Here is a 16,635-nt window from a genome sequence, read left to right on the forward strand (position 1 = left end):
TTAGCTCTTGATGTTTGTTCAATACGGGCTAACAGTAACGTAATCGCATCAGCAACCTCTTGTACATTCGCCTGTGGAACACGTTATTCGTTCTGTTCTGTTAGCTTGCTGTCTTGTTCTGACAATAAAATTATTAATATCTTACACAGATTGTGTGCCACAGTTTATATTTATTATATTAATTGCAATTGGGTCCTCAACAGTATTATGATGCAAAAACGCGTTTGCCTGTTACGCAACAGCACGCCAGAAACAATCGAATATCGCTTACGTAGCGATAACATCTCACAGATAGTTAACACAAATAAGCTTTTGTACTAACTACGTCTAATCTACAAAAATAAGTGTCAATCTACCCCTAATTGGCAACGGCCTTGCCGCAGTGGATACACCGGTTCCCGTGAGATCACCGAAGTTAAGCCCTGTTGGGCGTGGCCGGCACTTGGATGGGTGACCATCCAGCCGCCATGCGCTGTTGCCATTTTTCGGGGTGCACTCAGCCTCGTGATGCCAATTGAGGAGCTACTCGACCGAATAGTAGCGGCTTCGGTCAAGAATACCATCGTAACGACCGGGAGAGCAGCGTGCTGACCCTATGCCTCTCCTATCCGCATCCTCCTTGAGGATGACACGGCGGTCGGATGGTCCTGGTACGCCACTCGTGGCTTGAAGACGGAGAGCTTTTTTTTTTTTTTTTTTTTTTTTAATCCATCCCTAATTCTTCCCTACAACGCCCAACGCCTATAGAAAAATCAGCAGAGATAGAGATGCAAATGTTCAACTACTTTTCGTAGACTGCTGCGTAGTGGACTGCTGTTACAGTTCTTTGCTCTCCAGCTTTCTATTACATACACCTCTCTGTAAATAGTACTCGAGCAATCATATGTGAAAAAGAAATACAATGTTAGTTCCTTATGAGAGTAGTACATACAATATTTGTAAAATACGATACGTTATAATGTTAGTGTTTCCGAGTAGACGCGTCATGTCCTGTGACGGTCGCCAATTGTTATATTATTTTATTTGTTGTGGTGTTTTATGTTGTGTGGAATATTATTTGGACGAGATTTTGGTTTGTTGTCCTGGTTTTCAAGTGATGTAATGTTAACTAAACTCGTCATTTGCATAATATGTTGAGTGGCGATACCTTGGCAAAGCGCTGCTAACACTATTTAATTGCGAGTCCCTGAAACTGTAAAGAATCGCTGTGTGTTTGCAGGTCCGTTCGCCACGTCTCCAGCGCCTTTCCAAATGCATGCCAACGTAGATATCTGGAACTCTCCGGATATTTATGAGAATGTAATTGTAGAAGAATAATAAATTTCGAGTCTCACTTATTAATCAGTTGAGATGAGAACTTTAATTTCTTCTGATATAATTTACAGAGCTGTAGTAGTTTCAAGATAACCTTACAAGAACAATAGTCAGAAGAACAATTGTCAGAATAATTAACATTCCAGATGACAACAAAAATTACATATAAATCAGAGATAAGAGAATTGTTCTTATCTCTCTGCAAGATTATAGCGTCTTTGAAATGGTTCAAATGGCTCTGAGCACTATGGGACTTAACTGCTACGGTCATCAGTCCCCTAGATCTTAGAACTACTTAAACCTAACTAACCTAAGGACAGCACACAACACCCAGCCATCACGAGGCAGAGAAAATCCCTGACCCCGCCGGGAATCGAACCCGGGAACCCGGGCGTGGGAAGCGATAGCGTCTTTGATTCCTACATGCATCGCACAGTGTCAAAGAGTCATTTCACTAATAAAATTGATAAAATTGTTCATATTACAGTAAATTGTGGCATTACAATGCCTTCCTCGTCAATTCGAATTCCTATTCACGCCTATCCTGAGGCGTGGGTGGGAGGCGGGGGGGGGGGGGGGGTAGGGGTTGCACGCTAGGGTAGGTCCGTGCAGTGGTGCAAAGTCAGTGTGTCAAGGCGGCGTAGTCTTAGCGCATCTGCCTATTGAGCAGGAGACATGGGTTCGAATGTTGGACCTCATACAAATTTTCATTCGTCGCTTCAGCTGCATATGTGCACCACAAGAGGTCGTGATTTCTTGCATAGGTATTTCTTGCATAGGTCCTCTCATTTTTTTTGTATTGGTAAACAGTAGCTGCAAGAAAACTTTTTTCTCGGACTTCTCTCACCAAGACATCTTCCATGACTTATGCTGGAAGACTCTTCAATACAAATTTTAACCGCTTTTCTTCAGGAAGTTGGTGCCTGGAAAGGTCAAGGTGATGATGTTGCCTTGATATGCAGCCTTGAGCGGGCCCTTCAACGCTGCATTTAATTGAAGGTACTTTGGCGTAGAATAAACGGTAATAGGTGGTACTTTCTTCGGCTGATGTGGAGCAGCCGTCGCCGCAGGTTCCTGTAGCATCGAGAAGGTTTTCTGTTGACACCTGCGAATCGTCATCGTGAGCCCGCAATTGCGTAAAGGGTTGGAAACGACTGGACATTTCTATCGTCTCCACCTCCCGTTTGCGAGGGTTGGAGTGTCGTGGTTCCGAGACAGGTTTATGGTGACGTTTAGATTGCACTGTAACAAAACCGTCATCGTCGGCGGGCACCTGTGGTGGCTTGCCAGTCATGAGATCTAGATCTTCTTGTTCCACTTAATCAATCCACGTTTCTTGTAGTCGTCATGAACGGCATCGGCGTCAAGGAGGCTGACCTCTTCAAGGTGAGAGATTGCGTCTCGTGACGTCGTAGGTTGCGCATCACGAAATACTCGGTCGACTGTTGTGGTGAGTTGTTCTCTTTCTTCAGGTCGAAAATACGGTACCGACTAGCTGGCGGCAGCTTCTTGAGTAGGTCGTCGTGGGCTGACAAATGCAGCAAATTTCATAGCGATCAGTTGTATGCTCTGTTTGTGTTTCCGTCTGGGACGGGGGGAGGGGGTACAGACGGATTATCACAATCTTTAGCCGTTGAACGTCCCGTTTTTGGTCGAAGTATGTGACTTCATCCTGGTTGTCCTGACCTGATGCGGGAAACGGGGTCTAGCCACCTTTGGATAAGGCCCCGGCTCCCCTCCGGGCCTTAAGCTAGCCCAGATTACCTCGCCTATACCGATGGCGATGGTAAAACGGAGACACAGCAGGTGGTGAAGAACAAGACGAGTAGATAATTCCGCTGCACGGCATGCAGAAGGATGCGATGACAAAACCAGTTCGTAGCGGGAAGCAAGTTACCGTAAACACGCTCGCGTGCTACGCCCGACTAGGTCATATCTCGCCGGATTCTGATTTGGATGTGCCGAAGTTAGTCAACCCGAACCCATATTTTATATTCATTATACTTTTCATTCCATTCAAGAAGTTATGTAATTGTTCTTCACTTTCACTGAGGACAACAAGGTCAACAGCGAATATTCTCATTGGTATTAGACAGATCAAAAACTGTTTTGCATCAACTCGGTTCCGAGAGTTCCGGAACCAACACAGAAAATTGGAATAGAGATCAACATAAACATCATTTCTACCCTTTGTATTGCTCTTGAAAACCACGTATTGCATTTTGTACCACCACAGAGCGAGACCTTCAGAGGTGGTGGTCCAGACCACCGGTACCTCTAATACCCAGTAGCACGTCCTCTTGCATTGAGGCATACCTGTATTCGTCGTGGCATGCTATCCACAAGTTCATCAAGGCACTGTTGGTCCAGATTGTTGCAGTACTCAACGGCGATTCGGCTTATATCCCTCAGAGTGGTTCGGGGTCACGCCGTCCATAAACAGCTCTTTTCAATCTATCCCAGGGGTGTTCGATAGGGTTCATACCTGGAGAACATGCTGGCCACTTTAGTCGAGCGATGTCGTTATCCTGAAGGAAGTCATTCACAAGATGTACACGATGGCGGCGCGAATTGTCGTCCATGAAGACGAATGCCTCGCCAATACGCTGCTGATATGGTTGCACTCTCGGTCGGAGGATGGCATTCACGTATCGTACAGCCCTTACGGCGCCTTCCATGCCTACCAGCGGCTTTCGTTGGCCCCACATTATGCCACCTCAAAACAGCAGGGAACCTCCACCTTGCTGCACTCGCTGGACAGTGTGTCTAAGGAGTTCAGCTTGACCCAGTTGTCTCCAAACATGTCTCCGACGATTGTCTGGTTGAAGGCATATGCGACACTCATTTGTGAAGAGAACATGATGCCAATCCTGAGCGGTCCATTCGGCATGTTATTGGGCCCATCTGTACCGCGCCGAATGGTGTCGTGGTTGCAAAGATGGACCGCGCCATGGACGTCGGGAGCGAAGCTGCGCATCATGCAGCCTATCGCGCACAGTTTGAGTCGTAACACGACGTCCTGTGGCTGCACGAAAAGCATTATTCAACATAGTGGCGCTGCTGTTAGCGTCCCTTCGAGCCATAATCCGTAGGTAGCAGTCATCCAATGTAGTAGTAGTCCTTGGGTGGCCTGAGCGAGGCATGTCATCGACAGATCCTGTCTCTCTCTATCCCGTTGAGAGCCCTTCCTGGCACATAGTAACAAGGCGGACGTGATCGAACTGCGATAATGACTGTCTAGGCATGGGTGAACTACAGACAACATGATCCCTGTACCTCCTTCCTGGTGGAATAACTGGAATTGATCGGCTGTCGGACCCGTCCGTCTAATAGTCGCTGCTTGTGAATGGTTGTTTACATCTTTGGGCGAGTTTAGTGACATCTCTGAACAGTCAAAGGGAATGTGTCTGCGATACATTACCCACAGTCAACGTTTAGCTTCAGGAGTTCTGGGAACTGGGGTGATGCAAAACTTTTTTTGTTGTATGTTCCGGATTCCACGTTCTCCTGCCGAAGTGTCAATCCTAAAGTAACTATCGACAGACTATAGTGGTGGAGCAGGTTAGCCGGCCGGAGTGGCCGAGCGGTTCTAGGCGATACAGTTGCATGGGGGCTTAATTAAAATATAAAATGCAAATATTTTTAGTAGCTGTAAGTCCGATTACGCAAGTCTCGTAAACGGCTGGCCCTGACTAGTTTTAGTACGCAATCTGACTGCATAGAATAACAACAAACAATGAAAGAAAATTTTCGTTAACACAGTTAATTAATTAAGTCCCCAGCAACTATAAAACCTACGAAACCAAAGCACAAGTGTAATTGTTCTGTGTGTGGGAGTGTGGCTCAACGTACACATCTGGCACGGTTCTTCTTCAATAAGATAAGAAATTTTAAATACCAATTATAGTGCAGTAACTAAAAAATAGAAATCCTATAATTGCGTAAGGAAAGCAGAATTACACTCTAATACAAGAACACAAGCCAGATGCTTTGTTGACTGAACCTGTGATGATGCATTATTTGAGACACAAAAATAATAAAAGAACATAGTGTTTTGTTACCTTCATATATATTGACGAAATGCACTCTGATCATTACAATATCTTCATTAGAATAACATCTGCTATCTCTCCCATCAAATAACTGCATAAAACATGCAACAAACACTCACTACTACGACATCACAACCACTCTCCACTACATCTGAACAAGAAGCGCCTACCACGACTTCTCAAGAATCACTGCCAGTGGAGGCGGCAGAACAATACTCTCTGGCGCGATCTCTGGCGCTGTGGCTCAGTGTAGCCACCTTTCACAGTCTGGAGCCGCACGACCGCTACGGTCGCAGGTTCGAATCCTGCTTCGGGCATGGATGTGTGTGATGTCCTTAGGTTAGTTAGGTTTAAGTAGTTCTAAGTTCTAGGGGACTGATGACCTCAGCAGTTAAGTCCCATAGTGCTCAGAGCCATTTGAACCATTTTTTTTTTTTTTTTTTTTTTTTTTTTTTTTTTTTTTTTTTTTTGGGAGCGGGTTACCTGTTATTGTGGTTACTGAGTGTGATGTTGGGTGCTGGGGCTGCATTTTGCCATTAATCTATAGATGTCATGGTGCTTTAGGAAGAGAAGAAGGTATGGAAAGAGGATGATACAGTATAGGATGCGAGTTGTGGAAAGTAAATGAATAGGAAGGTAAAGATTTCAAAGGACTTGTGGGGGCATGTCATACTGGCGTAGGTGAGGATGAGGTAGATGAAGAATTTATGGGTGAGGATAATGGTAGAATCATGTAGGCCCAGGCCTATTAGTAGTTATAGTCGGTTTCGGGCTTTGTGTTGGATGGTAAAGAGGCGTACATTCCCATGTTGGTTTTCTGTTACTCTCAAATACTTTACTGTGTTAGAGGGATAGATTGGTTGTAGATGGAGACACGGAAGTCTGGACGGAAGTAATGACGAGTAGTGCGAGCATTGGTGGTGGCTTGGATTTTCTGTGGATTTACTGAAAGTCTCCACGTATTACACCGATCGACCTGGAAATTCAAGTGCGTTGGAGGGTAGCATGAGAGAGCTGGAGCTTGTGGTGAGAGGCTAGTCAACATATTGCAGGAGGTTGGTTCGGTATGGGGGGTGCGGGGTAGGATTATATACGTGTACACGATGTAAACAAGCGAGGATGGCTTTTTCTCGGTGTGTAGGGATCCTTATCCCGCTCAGGAGGTCTTGGGATCGTGCCATGTGACGTGACGTGACGGAGGAGGGCGTGTCTCTGGCCTGTTGTAGTGTGTTCACCGCCTGATGAACGTCTGTGGTGCTGCTGGTAGTGGAGTCGAGTAAACAGTGTCCATATCCGACTCACCGGATACGGCACTATTAAATAGAAATGCACGTATCGCCACAAGTTATTAATGTTTATTAACCTCTCACTGGGGAGTGGGGTGGTCATAGAAATGTTTCGCTCTTGAGTATAATGCTTCCTATTCTCAGTTTTTTTTGTTCAAATGGTTCAAATGGCTCTGAGCACTATGGGACTCAACATCTTAGATCATAAGTCCCCTAGAACTTAGAACTACTTAAACCTAACTAACCTAAGGACATCACACACACCCATGCCCGAGGCAGGATTCGAACCTGCGACCGTAGGATCCGTCAAAGGATCTCTGCAAAAGTGCGGCTGGTGATTTGTTTGACAAATTCATGAGGCTATTCCCCACAGGCTATGATAGTTTCAGGCGAAAACGATGCTGATGAAGTGATAACAGTTACTGAGTACTCCACACCCTTCAGATTTACACTTTCACCCAACAGACCATTGACTCTGGGAACTTACCAAAGGACTTTTACTGCAAACATCAGCAATGGAAAACAAGTCCCGAAGTGGATACGATAATTATTCCACTTACAGACCGGAAGAAACTTCATGAAAATGAGAACGCTCTTAAAAGTTATGGATATTATTTACATATAACAAATTATGGAGATACGTTCTCACTTAAATACTCATCATGCGTTTTCTTTACTATGAATATGTGATAGAACGAGCCAAAGTCCCTCTGACCGCTTATAATCTCTATTGAAGCCGTCGGAAATTATCGTTGGCAAGGTTAACTCGCCTTCATATAACTCTAAAAAAATATAGAAAATATTACTCTGGGCATTACAGAGTGCTGTCACCAAGTGAAAAACAGCGACAATCTAAAGTACAATTTAAAGCATTTAACGATATGAAATATTGACAAGTAGTTGAACAATATGCTTGCTATTCCTGAAACTGTATCCCAGGAGCACAGCATTCTGCAGAATTAATATGAAAGTTGTTTCTGCAGAAGGATATTAAAAATTAAGTGGATCGAAAAGTTGTGAAACGATATGATACTGGAAAGAATAGACGAATTAAAACTAGTAATGCACTCAGAGAAGAAGTGATTGTAGTGGGAGATTTAGGAAATCCGGGAACAGCACTGTAAGAGCAATGATTTTGAAGTCCCATATTCCATAACAGAGCGTAGGAGACGATGCGGAAGACCCGCACCGCCGTACTAGGCAAGGTCCTAGTGGAGGTGGTTTGCCCTTGCCTTCCTCCGACAGTAATGGGGATGAGTAAGAGCAATAAAGAGAAAAAAAAGAGTTAGACATATATTAGATCTACGATGCATGTCCAAAGGAACATTGCATCGTAACTGGGAATAACATAGATTCTGCAATATCGTATTTATCGGCCGACACCGGGCAAGCCACTTTTAAGCAAAAAGTCTCGCCTTGTCAAGAGTATACGTAAAGGATGTGCCAGTACAGGTCGTAGACGCATGGTTGACGACATATGGAAGGTTGGGTCTGGTCGTGAGTCGCGCTCGGATAGCCAGATTGAAAGGCGACCGCTCGTGATAAGCGGGAAATCTGGATTTGAGTCCTGGTCCAGCACAAATCTTCATTGTCGCCACTACATTATACAGCTGATGGTTGCCTTTATTCGTAACTGCGAATGCATTTCATGTATACTGTATTAAGTTTTGTGAAGTAGACGATTGTGTACGTTGTGCGTAGGAAGCGTACAGAAGTGGAAAGACTGGCACACCACAGAAAGAGACGGATGATGGTGACAAACCAGCTCAAGAATGATGACCGACAAAATAAAAGGAAGAAGTAGGATTGGCAGCACCAAAATCTGCAAGTAGTAATAACAGTGTGGACAACACAATCAATGACAGTTTGAGAGCCAACAAATCTCAAGGCGAGCTTAACGCAAAGAAATTGTAGAGGCTGACTATAAAATCTGTCATCGGAATAAGATTCTACGTCCATTTCGCGGGAAGCAGCGAATGATGCAAAACAGGTATGGAGGTGGACGGACCTCATGCGGCGAGGCCTTGAGTGGGTATCCATTAAGCCGGACAGTGAAATATTAACCGGCGGCCGACACTGGGTCCGCTCCACTGATCGTGAACTGCTTCTGCGCCTACTGAGAAGCTTTTATTTATTTGTTGGTTTATTTACCCCGATCGACTTAGAGGTTTTAGCATTCTCTTATTTCGGAGCGGGAAATAACCGAATTAAACTTTAAAGAAATATAGTTTCTCAATCTTCTAGGAACTCGCACATCCTCGAGAATCAATTCGATGTACTTTAAGAGACAATAGTAATGATTTAAAAATACGTAACAATAATGTTAATAAAATAAAATGAATTAGCAAATTTAAATATCTTGGAGGAGCCGTAGAGAGAACGGACCAGAAAAATTTAAGAGTTAGTAAATTGGAACGAACATGTAATCTAAATAAAAATATCTACAATGAGAAATGCATGTCTAGAAATAAAGAACTAAAACATCTTACCAGAGTGGTAAGGCCAGAATATTCACATACACACGAATGCCTTACGATCGATTATAATCTGGACTGAACACTTATACTCGAAAGACGAATTATTATAAAAAATAACAGGTACACTAGAAACTATTAATGGCTGTAAAATCAGATGTAACGAGGAGATCTACCAAACTATTCATAAAATATCAGAATTAATGGCAAAGCCAAAATTATCTTCTTTGGATGCTTCTTACTAAAGGAAGAGACTTGGCTAACGAAACAAGTATTCCTGTATTTCTAGAAAGAGAAGTTAATAGTCGAGTGGATTATTGAAATACGAAAAGAAATGGAAATACTATTAAAGAATCGGAAATAACATAAAGAAACTTTTACATCAGAAAATGCTGGCTTTGGAAGGCTTTCAAGGCAGAAAAAACGAAATTAATAACAATGTGGACAAAAGCGAAGAAAAGACAACCTGAGGATCTTCTTGTTTTTTGCCTTTATCCCGGTTATTAACAGATTTGGCATTGTTATTTTTAGAGGCTGCCAGATGATCTTCCAGTCGTCCCTGCGGTGGAGTCCACTCACTTTATTGTAGTCATAGATTTTACTTCAAGCTGATGCCTTGATTCTGACAGCAGAGTTTCGAGTTGTAGTAACGAATTTTGTAAGTAGTGAAGTCTGACAGATAATCGTACCATCACCTCGCTCACATTATATCCGACATCAAAAGAGTAAAATGCTGAAACCATGACGTCATTCGTTGCGTTAGAATCTTAATAAATCAACTGGAAGTTTGGAAAGTATAATAAAGTGCTTAGCTGGTTTGTATTCGCCATTTGAAGCCGTAAGTGTTAACACATTATACGCCGTCTAGACTTAAAAATAGCTTTATTATAAAAATATTTTTATTGACTGTGTCCTACAGCTTTAAAAAAAGTTAGAATTGACATTATACAGGTCAACAGCATTTAAAAGTTAGTGGTGTTTTACGATAACGGTTGTTCACAATTCTTCGCAATTCTACTTTCCGTGTTCCTTGGCTATATGTGTATGTTTGACGTTCCATCTATGATTATACATCGCTGATAAACAAAATGTTTTTGATATTGTGTTCTTTGTTAACCTAGGGGATACTTTCTTTTGTGCCTGGTGGTTTGTGTGTCTAGGAACACATGACGTTCCTTGGCCAATGTTTCAATCTAGTGACTGATTTTAGAACCACATGAAGGATTGTGTACTAGAAAGCGCCATAACTAGTTCATTTACTACTCTTTTTGTTGTTGGGAGAGGTGAGGTTGTGTGTTGTGCAGCGTTGTAAATATTGTTATACATATTTAAATGGTGTATATTATATTAAAGCTGTCCGGAGGATACTGTTAATTCTTCAGATACAGAGTTTTGTGGTGAATAAAAGTAGGCAGTATATTTTTAAAAGAAGTTACATAACGTGTGGATAGGTAAGCTATACTTCATCGGCCTTACACCGTCTTGTACCTTGAAACGAAAGGTCTTCTACCACGAGACTCGTGATATTTGCAAATAAACTGAATTTATTTAATATCCTAGCTGTTTTCCCTGTATGGAAACTGGAAATCTGTGTTGCCAATAGCTTTTTTTAAAACTTGTAACTAGTTTTTGATAATATGTCTTGTTAATTTGATGTGACTTGTAGATTATTGGTTTGTATTTGAATAATAATGTAACATGTTGTTGTGGTCTTCAGTCCAGAGACTGGTTTGATGCAGCTCTCCATGCTACTCTATCCTGTGCAAGCTTCTTCATCGCCCAGTTCCTACTGCAACCTACATCCTTCTGAATCTGTTTAGTGTATTCATTTCTTGGTCTCCCTCTACGATTTTTACCCTCCACGCTGTCCTCCAATACTAAATTGGTGATCCCTTGATACCTCAGAATATGCCAAACCAACCGATCCCTTCTTCTAGTCAAGTTGTGCCGCAATTTTCTCTTATCTCCAATTTTATTCAATACCTCCTCATTAGTTATGTGATCTACCCATCTGATCTTCAGCATTCTTCTGTAGCACCACATTTCGAAAGGTTCTATTCTCTTCTTGTCTAAACTATTTATCGTCCACATTTCACTTCCATACATGGCTACACTCCATACAAATACTTTCACAAACGACTTCCTGACACTTAAATCTATACTCGATGTTAACAAATTTCTCTTCTTCAGAAACGCTCTCCTTGCCATTGACAGTCTATATTTTATATCCTCTCTACTTCGACCATCATCAGCTAATTTGCTCCCCAAATAGCAAAACTCATTTAATACTTTAAGTGTCTCATTTCCTTATCTAATTCCCTCAGCTTCGCCCGATTTTATTCGACCACATTCCATTATTTTCGTTTTGCTTGTGTTGATGTTCATCTTATATCCTCCTTTCAAGACACTGTCCATTCCGTTCAGCTGCTCTTCCAGGTCATTTGCTGTCTCTGACAGAATTACAATGTCATCGGCAAAACTCAAAGTTTATATTTCTTCTCCATGGATTTTAATTCCTACTCCGAATTTTTCTTTTGTTTCCTTTACTGCTTGCTCAATATACAGATTGAATAACATCGGAGATAGGCTACAACCGTGTCTCCCTCCCTTCCCAAGCACTGCTTCCCTTTCATGCCCCTCGACTCTTATAACCGTCATCTGGTCTCTGTACAAATTGTAAATAGCCTTTCGCTCCCTGTATTTTACCCTTGACACCTTCAGAATTTGAAAGAGAGTATTCCAGTCAACATTGTCAAAAGCTTTCTCTAAGTCTACAAATGCTAGAAACGTAGGTCTGCCTTTCCACACTCAATTTTCGAAGATAAGTCGTAGGGTCAGTATTGCCTCACATGTTCCAACATTACTACGGAATCCCGATTGATCTTCCCCGAGGTTGGCTTCTACCAGTTTTTCCATTCGTCTGTAAGGAATTAGTGTTAGTATTTTGCAGCCGTGGCTTATTAAACTGATAGTTTGGTAATTTTCACATCTCTCAACACCTGCTTTCTTTGGGATTTGAATTATTATATTCTTCTTGAAGTCTGAGGGTATTTCGCCTGTCTCATACATATTGCTCACCAGTTGGTAGAGTTTTGTCAGGACTGGCTCTACCAAGGCTGTCAGTAGTTCTATTGGAATGTTGTCTACTCCAGGGGCCTTGTTTCGACTTAGGTCTTTCAGTGCTCTGTTAAACTCTTCACACTGTATCATATCTTTCATTTCATCTTCATCTACATTCTTTTCCATTTCTATAATGTTGTCCTCAAGAACATCGCCGTTGTACAGACTCTCTATATACTCCTTCCACCTTTCTCCTTTCCCTTCGTTGCTTAGAACTGGGTTTCCATTTGAGCTCTTGATATACATGCAAGTGGTTCTCTTTTCTCCAAAGGTCTCTTTAATTTTCCTGTAAGCAGTATCTATCTTACCCCTAGTGATATGCGCCTCTACATCCTTACATTTGTCCTCTAGCCATCCCTGCTTAGCCATTTTGCACTTCCTGTCGATCTCAGTTTTGAGACGTTTCTATTCCTTATTGCCTACTTCATTTACTGCATTTTTATATTTTCTCCTTTCATCAATTAAATTCAATATCTCTTCTGTCATCCAAGGATTTCTATTAGCCCTCGCCTTTTTACGTATTTGATCCTCTGCTGCCTTCACTACTTCATCCCTCAAAGCTACCCATTCTTCTTCTACTGTATTTCTTTCCCCCATTCATGTCAATCGTTCCCGTTGCTCTCCTTGAAGCTCTCTATAACCTCTGGTTCTTTCAGTTTATCCAGGTCCCATCTCCACAAATTCCCACCTTTTTGCAGTTTCTTCAGTTTTAATCTATAGTTCATAACTAATAAATTGTGGTCAGAGTCCACATCTGCTCCTGGAAATGTCTTACAATTTAAAACCTGGTTCCTAAATCTCTGTCTTATAATTATATAACGTATTTGAAATGTTCCAGCGTTTCCAGGCGTCTTCCACGTATACAACCTTCTTTTATGATTCTTGAACCAAGTGTTAGCTATGATTAAGTTATGCTCTTTGCAAAATTCTACCAGGCGGCTTCCGCTTTCATTCCTTACTCCCATTCCATATTCACCTACTACGTTTCCTTCTCTTCATTTTCCTACTATCGAGTTCCAGTCACCCATGTCTATTAAATTTTCGTCTCCCTTCAGTAGCTGAATAATTTCTTTTATCTCATCATACATTTCATCAATATCTTCGTTATCTGCGGAGCTAGTTGCCATATAAACTTGTACTACTGTAGTAGGCGTGGGCTTCGTGTCTATCTTGGCCACAATGATGCGTTCACTTTGCTGTTTGTAGTAGCTTACCCGCACTCCTATTTTCCTATTCATTATTAAACCTACTCCTGAATTACACCTATTTGATTTTTTATTTGTAACCCTGTATTCACCTGACCAAAAGTCTTGTTCCTCCTGCCACCGAACTTCACTAATTCCCACTGTATCTAACTTTAACCTATCCATTTCCCTTTTTAAATTTTCTAACCTACCTGCACGATTAAGGGATCTGACATTCCACGCCCCGATCCGTAGAACGCCAGTTTTCTTTCTCCTGATAACGACGTCCTCTTGAGTAGTCCCCGCCCAGAGATCCGAATGGGGGACTATTTTACCTCAGGAATATTTCACCCAAGAGGACGCCATCATCATTTAATCATACAGTAAGGCTGCATGCCCTCGGGAAAAATAACGGCCGTTCGCAGTACCAGCACAGCAAGGCCGTTTTGATTAGTGTTACAAGGCCAGATCAGTCAATCATCCAGACTGTTGCCCCTGCAACTACTGAAAAGGCTGCTGCCCCTCTTCAGGAACTACACGTTTGTCTGCCCTCTCAACAGATACCCCTCCGTTGTGGTTGCACCTACGGTATGGCTATCTTTATCGCTGAGGCACGCAAGCTTCCCCACCAGCGGCAAGGTCCATGGTTCATGGCAGGGGGTGGAGGGGGTGGGGGAATTGTAACATACAGACTATTAAATGTGCTATTGACAAGGTTCTGTCTGTTGCAACACTTTTCGGTTGCAACTCTTTTAAATTTGAACAGAAATTTATTCCTAGGTACACGACCATTTTGCACCTTCGAATAGTTTTACAGATCTGCAAAACTCTTATTTTTCCGGAGTAATTTTTGTTGTTCCAGAAAAATGAATTTCTGTTACACGACTGCGTAAAGGCGAAAGGAACTCTCCTCTACACATCGTATGCAACTCTTGTTGCTAAATCAAACAGTAAATGTTGCTTATATTTTTAGTACAATTTTGGAACGTTGTATTCATTTGAAATTTTGTATATCCGTGACGTTTGAATAACAGGTGGTGGATTCTGGTCTTTTACCGAAATCGGTAATACATTAAAGAATAAATTAAGAAGCAGTTTACGGTGTTACATAATGTCTTTTCTAAAGATTTGTTATCATATGTTCATAAGTTATTTTCCTATCAGGACCAATTATTTGACATTCACTGCTGAGTGTCGTCTATTTACGATTTCTCAATGCATTACACTTATCAGCTGAATAAATCCATGGCATTTCAACATGTTTTCTAATGTCAGCAAGGCATTTTCCACTTTGTCGTCGACTAGGTGTTTTGCTATGTCTTGGAATCTGCCTTTGTCCATCCACAATATTTTCGTCTGGCTATATGTCCCGCCCACCTATATTTTATTTTCATTTACTAATAATTACACTTATCGCTTCAGCATGTTCCCTGGCTCATTTGTTTGTTTTCGTGTCTCCCTTATCAATGTCCAGCATGAATATTTCCATTGTTGTCTGTGTAAACACTCAGTTTTTGAATGACTTGGGCAGTAAGTAACTCCATTAATCAAAACTGTTTTTACACGTTTATCGAGAATTTTCCGTTATGAGTTTAGAGCTCTACTTACTTTGCAAAACGCAGTCCAGGCCATGTTCACTCTTCAGTTTGTTTCTTTTGCTGTTCATTCAGTTATTGTCTTCAACTGGTTTTATGGCTTCACTGCTTATTTGTTCTATCTTATTTTCGATGTATTGCTTGTACACTATGTTAGTAGTATTATAATCGATTTTCAGGGCTTTTTACTACCTTGCCCAGTTAAGTTTCTTTCATTCGTTGTTGAAGTTTATCTTTACCAGAGATAAATAGTACAGTGCAATCCGAGAAACGCAAGTGGTTCAAATATATCCCAAGAACAGATATTTTTCCTTCCTTTTGCTATTCCAAAGGTCTTATAACTTCGTCTTGGACTGTTGAGAATAGTTAAGTGGTATATAATCCACCTGACTGCTTTCTACGAAGGTATCTCAAATTCTGATGAGGGCTAATGGACGCTGTAGCAGTGACATATATGTGCTTCAGTATGCTGAAATATCTGAGTGACCACCATCAAACGTTCATTTCTGAGGAAGAGGATGTGGAACAAAAATGGAAAAAATTCAGAAACATCGTCCAGTACGCCTTAGATAAGTTCGTACCGACTAAGGTCCAAAGCGAGGGGAAAGATCCACCGTGGTATAACAATCATGTACGAAAGGTACTACGGAAACAAAGAAAGCTTCATCATAGGTTTAAGAGTAGTCGAATCATAGCTGATAAGGAAAAGCTGAACGAAGCGAAAATGAGCGTAAAGAGAGCAATGAGAGAAGCATTCAACGAATTCGAACATAAAACATTGGCAAACAATCTAAACAAGAACCCTAAAAAGTTTTGGTCATATGTAAAATCGGTAAGCGGATCTAAATCCCATATTCAGTCACTCGTTGACCACGATGGCACCGAAACAGAGGACGACCGAAGAAAGGCAGAAATACTGAATTCAGTGTTCCGAAACTGTTTCACTGCGGAAAATCGTAACACGGTCCCTGACTTCAGCCGTCGCACGGACGCCAAAATGGAAAATATTGAAATAAACGATATCGGAATTGAAAAACAACTGCTATCACTTAGTAGCGGAAAAGCATCCGGACCAGAAGAGATACCCTTAAGATTCTACAGTGATTATGCTAAAGAACTTGCCCCCTTTCTATCAGCAATTTATCGTAGATCGCTGGAAGAACGTAAAGTACCTAGCGACTGGAAGAAAGCGCAGGTCGTTCCCATTTTCAAGAAGGGTCATAAATCAGATGCGAATAATTATAGGCCTATTTCGCTTACGTCAATCTGTTGTAGAATAATGGAACATGTTTTGTGTTCTCGTATTATGACGTTCTTAGATAATACAAATCTCCTTCATCATAACCAACATGGATTCCGCAAACAGAGATCATGTGAAACTCAGCTCGCCCTATTTGCCCAAGAAATTCACAGTGCCGTAGACACTGGCGAGCAGATTGATGCCGTATTCCTGGACTTCAGGAAGGCATTTGATACGGTTCCGCACTTACGTTTAGTAAAAAAAATACGAGCTTACGGAATATCGGACCAGGTTTGTGATTGGATTCAGGATTTCCTAGAAGAAAGAACACAACATGTCATTCTTAACGGTTCAAAATCTGCAGATGTAG

At 41.7% G+C, this 16,635-nt stretch overlaps 1 pseudogene; it reads left to right on the plus strand.

The window, feature by feature from the left end:
- The first annotated feature begins 364 nt into the window (after positions 1–364).
- On the plus strand, positions 365–481 carry LOC126189372 (5S ribosomal RNA; annotated as a pseudogene).
- Positions 482–16,635: the final 16,154 nt, after the last annotated feature.

The sequence above is a fragment of the Schistocerca cancellata genome, chromosome 5 (genome assembly GCF_023864275.1).
Source record: "Schistocerca cancellata isolate TAMUIC-IGC-003103 chromosome 5, iqSchCanc2.1, whole genome shotgun sequence".
NCBI classification, from domain to species: Eukaryota; Metazoa; Arthropoda; class Insecta; order Orthoptera; family Acrididae; genus Schistocerca; species Schistocerca cancellata.